Source organism: Bombus affinis, chromosome 6 (assembly GCF_024516045.1).
Source record: "Bombus affinis isolate iyBomAffi1 chromosome 6, iyBomAffi1.2, whole genome shotgun sequence".
In the NCBI taxonomy this organism is placed as follows: Eukaryota; Metazoa; Arthropoda; class Insecta; order Hymenoptera; family Apidae; genus Bombus; species Bombus affinis.
Genome location: NC_066349.1, coordinates 7,761,206 through 7,768,169, shown reverse-complemented (window position 1 = coordinate 7,768,169; position 6,964 = coordinate 7,761,206). Strand labels below are relative to the sequence as shown.

General features: G+C 40.3%; 1 long non-coding RNA gene across 1 annotated transcript; it reads left to right on the top strand.

The window, feature by feature from the left end:
- The first annotated feature begins 2,413 nt into the window (after positions 1 to 2,413).
- LOC126918027 (uncharacterized) lies at positions 2,414 to 6,259 on the top strand. The gene is made up of 3 exons (XR_007711193.1): positions 2,414 to 3,035; positions 3,124 to 3,270; positions 3,770 to 6,259. It is a non-coding gene; the product is annotated as an uncharacterized LOC126918027 (long non-coding RNA).
- Positions 6,260 to 6,964: the final 705 nt, after the last annotated feature.

Here is a 6,964-nt window from a genome sequence, read left to right as displayed (position 1 = left end):
CTTGAAAAGGTGAATTTATTCCCGGATTCGAACGGGGAACGAGAAAAGGTGGAGGAGAGGGAGGGACAGAGAGAGAGAGAGAGAGAAAGGGAAAGAAAAAAATAAACAGACAGTCAAGCCGGATGTTACGATAGTCGAGTATCGGTAGCCGGTCAGTCCCTTGAAAAGAGTCAGTTTAATGGAGATCGAGTGTTTATGAGAGGGCTCGGGCGAGAGGGTCCGCAGAGACAGAGGGAGAGCGCGGATGAAGGAAAGAGGATACGCGTGGCAAAGTTGCCCGCCGAACCGGAACTCGAGAGCATACCCCCGCGTTGCTCCTGTACCGGCTGGTCCGAGTCAGTCCGATAAAAACTGTCAAACCTCCACCAACTTCCACCTGAAAAAAACATACATAGCCGTGTGAATGTACGAGCTCAGAAGCGTTAGGTGCTGGCTACCTTTGTTCATCTATTCTTTTTTTAGTAAACGTTCGGGATAAATCAACCCCGAAAGTCAAGGAGGTTCAGTTTTGGTATTCGACCATGTGTTGGTATTCGAGTTTGAAAATTTTATTTGCGAGATGCACTACTAGAGTAATTTGTAGTTTTCTTTTGCGATAGCATTTTATATATATATTGAATTTTGGAGGATTTGGATGATTTTTGGTGAAATATGCAAGCAAAAGTTTGTTTCCTTTTGTATTGCTTTTTTTGTCCTTAGTATGTTAACTTTCCAATTTTATTTCTTTTGTTTTATTTTATACAAGTCTTATAGCTTACACGTAAGTAGTTCTTGCCTTAACCTCATGTCTCGATTTACGTTATGTCACAGTTTGGCTGTGAAGATTATATTTTGGTTAATTTCTAAATGTTAATCATTGTTAAACAAAGCGTCAATCTTTATATTCTTTATTTTCGTCATATTTTGGCTTGTGAAAACGCCATTTATATTAATAGTAGTTTAAACGCAGCTATTATTGTTCAAAGTTAGTATACAATATCTTGCGCTAAAAATAATATTTAGATATCTTCCGTAAAACAAGGAAAGATTTATACATTAGGGTTAATAATTCCCCCAAATCTTTTTCAATAGCTTCTTTATCGCAAGAGGGCGTCGAAATGATCAGCCTCAGTCTGCCAAGCGAACACGAGACCGTCAACCCCTTCTCCTGGTAGAATTCTGTTGGAAGCTGACGAGAATAACGACGAGCATCCCCGGGGAATCGAATTGAAGAAAGCGTGTTCCGAAATCAACCGCGGTCTCGTTACTTCAAACACAAAAATCGAAGGTCTCAGGCAAAAGGGAGCACTACCCCTCGTGGTTCCTAATCAGAGATCAGTCCACCGCAACGACGAAGCTACTGCGTTACGGCGACGACGACAACGACAACGACAACGCGATGTCGTGAACGACAAAGCCGCGACAATGCCGACAGGAAGACGATGAGAGAGGACCCGGGCCACCCCGTGACATCGCACAAAGCGACGCACGATGTGTGTTCGTTGTACGGGCGCGTTTGTACAAATGCAAAGGCAGGCAGGCGAACACGTGAAATCGATTTCAAGCAAATAATCGGATACTCGGTTCAGGGGCGGCTACGAGAGTACGCTTTGCATCTATGTATGCGCTTGCTTGTACCTCTCTATGTACATGTACACGTGTATATACATACCTATACATACATATATACACATATACGTGAAAGAAGGTGGAGTGGTGGGTGAGTGGGTGGCAGCGGAGAAGGTTGGAGGAAGAAGAGAAGTCTCTGAGTTCGGTACGGGGAGAAAACGGTGGAGGAAGAAGAAGAAGTAGGAGGAGGAGGAGGAGCGTAGTCGCATAATTCAGAATCGACAAAGCGGCAGATTATGGAAATAGAGTCCCTGAGTCGGAGACAGAGTTCTCTCTCTTTAGATCGAGCCCTCTCTGTCTATCCAACTTCTTCTCCTCCACCTACGAATCTCCGTCTCTCTCTTTTGCTCGCGTTGCTCGTGTTGGAAGCCGTACGGTGTTGCCATGACGACCATTGTGCCACACTCTCTTCCACCTCCACCTTCACTCCACCTTCTCGGGCCCCCCTCTACTTCCTCCACCTACTCACTCGTCAAGCTCCAACACAGCGCCTCCACCAACGAACCTTTCCCCCTCTCCTGCCAGCGACTACAGCGCCACCGTCCCCGCCCCCCTCTTAGCCACCCAACAACCGATCCAGCAACCCCACCGTGTGTACCTCATCTCTCTAACGACTTGTTGTTAATGTTGTATCAACTCACCCTGTAAACAGCCTCTTTCTCTCTCCCTCCAGTTTCTTCTATTTCTCTCTCTGTCTTGCTTTTAGAGTATCTCTTACCCTTTCCGTTGTGTCTTCCCCCGTTTCCCTACGTCTTGCTCTCCTTCAACCCTGCCCTTCCTATTCCACTTTCTCGTCCCGCTGTCTGTAAACCAACCAGCCGGTTGTGCGCGCTCGCTCACCAGCAAGTTGAGCGTGTGCACGGGCAAAGGTGCCGCGGGGGTGGACTTTTTAGAAGGCGTAACTGGTGTTCGAATTTTTCAGGCGTCAGGTTCTTCTGCCTCCTCAGAAGTTTTCGGGTGTTTTTGTAGTTTCATTATTTCGTTACGAAGCAAGCTTCTCTTCTTTTTGGTACACTGTGCTGCTCTCTGTTTCCGGAAACGGAGGGCAGACGCAGGACTATTTGGAAGCGTAACTAAAGTGCTTTATCGGTGGAGGTATTTAAGGTGCTCTGGATATCCGAAGGATGCTCAATTTGGCGCCTTCTATTTCTGATTCTTATACTGCTTACTAATATGTCGACTGTTCATGTAAATTCATGTTTTTGTAACTGGAAATAAATGTCCATCGCAGATATGTATGTAATTCCTTTTCAGTTGAAATTGTATTTAATAATCATTTAAAATCTGGAATTTGTATTAAAATTTCATGAACGAGGCTAGTATTATATTGTTTTAAATTATAGTTATCGTAGATTACGTCATTTCATGCAGAATAATTTGTCAAGGGGTCGGGAGGATAGGAAACCTCGATTCCGCATGATTCTGCGGTACGCGGCATCCTTTCTAGAAAATCGGCCACGAAAAAAAAAGGTCACGGCACGTCAATATAATTAATGATCTATCTGGTTGTTTCAGCCATGACAAAAGGAAGACAGACTCGCTGGTTCCTGCAACCGGTCTTCCGGAAAAACATCGTTTACCGGCATGACGTCGCCGAAGAGACTTCGATTACCAATTACGCACGTGCGCTTCGACTATTTGCAGCTAGGAGAATAAAAAATGGTATCAATTTTTTAATACGTTCCTATCTACGCTTACTGAGAAGTAGAAGTTAGTAGAATATATGACTAGTATTTCATCTTTTAGGGATCAGACAATTGGTATCAATAGAATTGATCACTTTGATATTTTAAGTGGCTCATGGTATAATCATTTATTATATACCACATTCCTTTTTGTTTTATCATTCCCACTCTGTATTCTATTTTATTAAGAACATTTCTACTGTCGTCATACTATATAATTAATAGATAGACATTCCCACTCTGTATTCTATTTTATTAAGAACATTTCTACTGTCGTCATACTATATAATTAATAGATAGACAATAAAATATCTAACATAAAGTATACCTCCGTCAATCCAACAATCCCAAACCAATTACATCAGCGAACATACGTTACATACAAAACCAATGCCAGTTCAGCGACTAATCGTTCGTCGGCGTCGCGACGTCAAACGTCGATACCGTCTCCCATTTCTGGCTTTCTTCGGTTCCAGGGAACGCGGTCATACATCGAGTCCGATCCGGATGAATGTAATCGCGCCAGTATAAGTCGACAATGAGCGCAGTTAGCGTACACGGTGTATCAGGTACATAAGCGGAAACGAAGACAGAGTCGAAGACAAACGGCGAATAGCGAGAAAGAGAGAAGAAAGGGAGAAAGACGCGTAACGGCGGCGTCGTCAGCGTTACATTATATAATGACACAGAACGGATTAATCCTAGCGGCGGCGTCGCGGCGGCAACTCGGCCAGCATAATAGATATGCTCTTTCTTTGTTTCGTCCGCTCATAATGGCCGCGCCTCGCAAGAAAACGCGGAACACGGAGCATTATGCACTCCGCCGAGACGAACGAGAATAAACCGAGTCTGAATAGCTTTCTGAGTTTGTTTCCTTTCCTATTCCCCCACCGTTCCTTTCTTTCTTTTCTCTCCTTTCTCCGCGTTCTTTCTTTTCTTTTCTCCTCTGTTCCGCACTCCACCTTTCTTCTTCCACCCACCCCTTTCACTATCCCCCATTTTATGGAAGATGCACAGCAGCTTGATTTCGTATTTGCGATCTTTGTTTGGTCTGACCGATAAGTTTCTGAAATTGGCGTAGACTGATCTTTCGTTTGTCTGATGTTGCGCCTGGTGGGTAATTGCGAAGATATTCGATGCTATTGGCTTGATTTGGCATATTTAATCTGCCTATATCTGTCATGCAATAGGTAGAAAACTTGCAGACAGGTTCCAAACACGATCCGAATCAGTGAGTCTTTTGGATACACTGGTGGAATTTTCGTACCATTTTTATCTCGTAATTGTATGATAAATACCCTGTATCATTAATGTAGGTATTAGATATATGAATATTTTAAAAAAGTATTCTTTGAGTCAGTAGTTTCTTAATAAGTTTCTTGGTCTTTGTACCCATGGAAAAGATATAAGGTAGAACTACTAACAAGAGAAAGTAACGAAATTCCTTATCGGTAGATTCACCTGTGCCGAATATTCGTAAAATAGATGCACATCAGGACATCGAGGGATAAATTGTACAACGGTTAAAGACGAAAATGCGCTAGAAAGAATATAAAGGAAATAAATAAAGGATCGAAGTGGTCCCACTCTGAACATTCTGTTGCTTAGCACGCGTGCTTTCATACGGATCTACGGTTCAAAGAAGATTCTTCTTAACGACCGTATCAATTCGCATTTTCTCCCATTCACGCAGCTCCTAATCCTCGGCACAGCCCCGTGTACAGCGTCCCGGGTCCTGTTCCAGGACTTTTATGCCTAGCCCCATCGCGAGCTATATCTACGACGATCGACATAAATCGTCGCGCGCGTCGACTTACTTCCAAACGACCCTTGCGGCTCTGGAATCACTGGCGAAATGTGTCGCGTTCTTTTTAGGAATGACATCAAATAGAGAAAATAGTTTTGATGGCGTAGTTAAAATAAGTAGCGGAAAGTTCACTCGATTTGTAGAAATTTGTAAAAATAAAAATTAATGGAGAGAGAAGTGGAAATTTGAATATTGTAATTGTGTGTGAAAGACTAATTTAATGAATTATGAAGTGCTTTTGTTTGGTGTAGTTCTGTTTTTGAATTTGCTATATATCCTTTATGTGAGATCATTTTTCAATATCTTTATAATAAAAAATGCTTAAGAGAACTGTGATAATTAAGGAAATATATCAGGGAACACTCTTAATTGGACAGTGAATATGTAGCTATTGAATTCTTGTAATTAGTATTGTAATAATCATGTAAGATACGTTCGTATCGAGTTAGTATACAGTATATAAGCCTGTCAGAGAATTCACCGAAGATGGATGGTTCTATATATAATAAAGCGTTTAATAAACACAATGAAAAATAATTAATAATAACGAACAAATATATGAGACTGTCAGAAAAATACAATAGGTGGTTCGACCAGAAGAGGAGGATTTTTAATATCATAGTAAATTAATTGCAAGATGTGAAACAAAAGGAAAAGTCAATCGTAATAGTGAGGCAATTTGCAACGCTGTTATTGGAAAATTATTATAATTAACAATATTATTTCGTTTAAAATATTTTTAATAAACTTCAAACAAATTAATTTAGCTATAAACAAACGAATAAATTGCAGTGAAGTTTAAGAAAGCTGGGACGTGAAGTTAATTTTGAATCCATTTCAGTGTAGTTGCAATAAGAAATCTATTTTCGATTTTAAGAGAATTAATTGGAAATAACTTGGACACATGAATGAGAGAGAAGTAGCAATATGTTTATTGTTGGCTCGTTGCTTTGGAGAATTTTAATTAGAATCGAATAAAAAGAGGCGAGTTTTTAGTTTCCATGCATGTTCACTGATAGAGTCGATCCATTGAATGCGTCGAAAATTAACATGTAATTATCTTTGGTGAACACTTTGTCCTACTACTCATTATCGAGTTTACAATTGCATTTCAATTTATGACACAACAACTTTAATTATATTTCCAACAATGATGCAACATTAGTAATAACATAATTACATGCTTATAACTATTACACAATAAATAACAATATTTACAATAATGTTTCAATTCCGTCACCTAATTAAATAATTACAAAAATTTGCTTCTCTATAAAATATGGTAATTTCGATTAACTTTTTAATACGAGAGAACGATCAATTCATAACTTTTCATAAAAAGTGTATACCTATATAAAACGTATCATAATTTCTCATAAAATTCTATTTATATATTTTTATAGATTTGAATGATTTCTGCTGCATGTATTAACGTGTGCTTTTTCCCACGTATTATTACATTTTTTTGTATAACTTTCATCTTTATCTCTCAGATATAACTTTTACACTTCAATCGTCAATAGAGCTTATCTTCGCAACTAAAGCCTTTTGGCAGCATTAAGAAAACGGAAAACACGTTTCGCTGCGCAGCCAAGAAGCTTCGAATAATTCAACTAACAAATTTCCGCTAACAAAATTCTGCCCTATTTTATTTCGAGAAGCCGCCAACATACACGGAATCATCAAACAGTCGAGTCCCTCGCATCGAGTCTGTAAAAAAAGGTACCGAGAAACTTGTCGCTACAATGGGTGCAATTTTCAACAAACTTCCCGTGGAGGATACGCGTAAGTCGTGGAAACAGTTTCAGCCCGTTTGTCCGGCTGAAAGGTATGCAGGGCTGAAAGCCAACTTGGACCTCTCGCA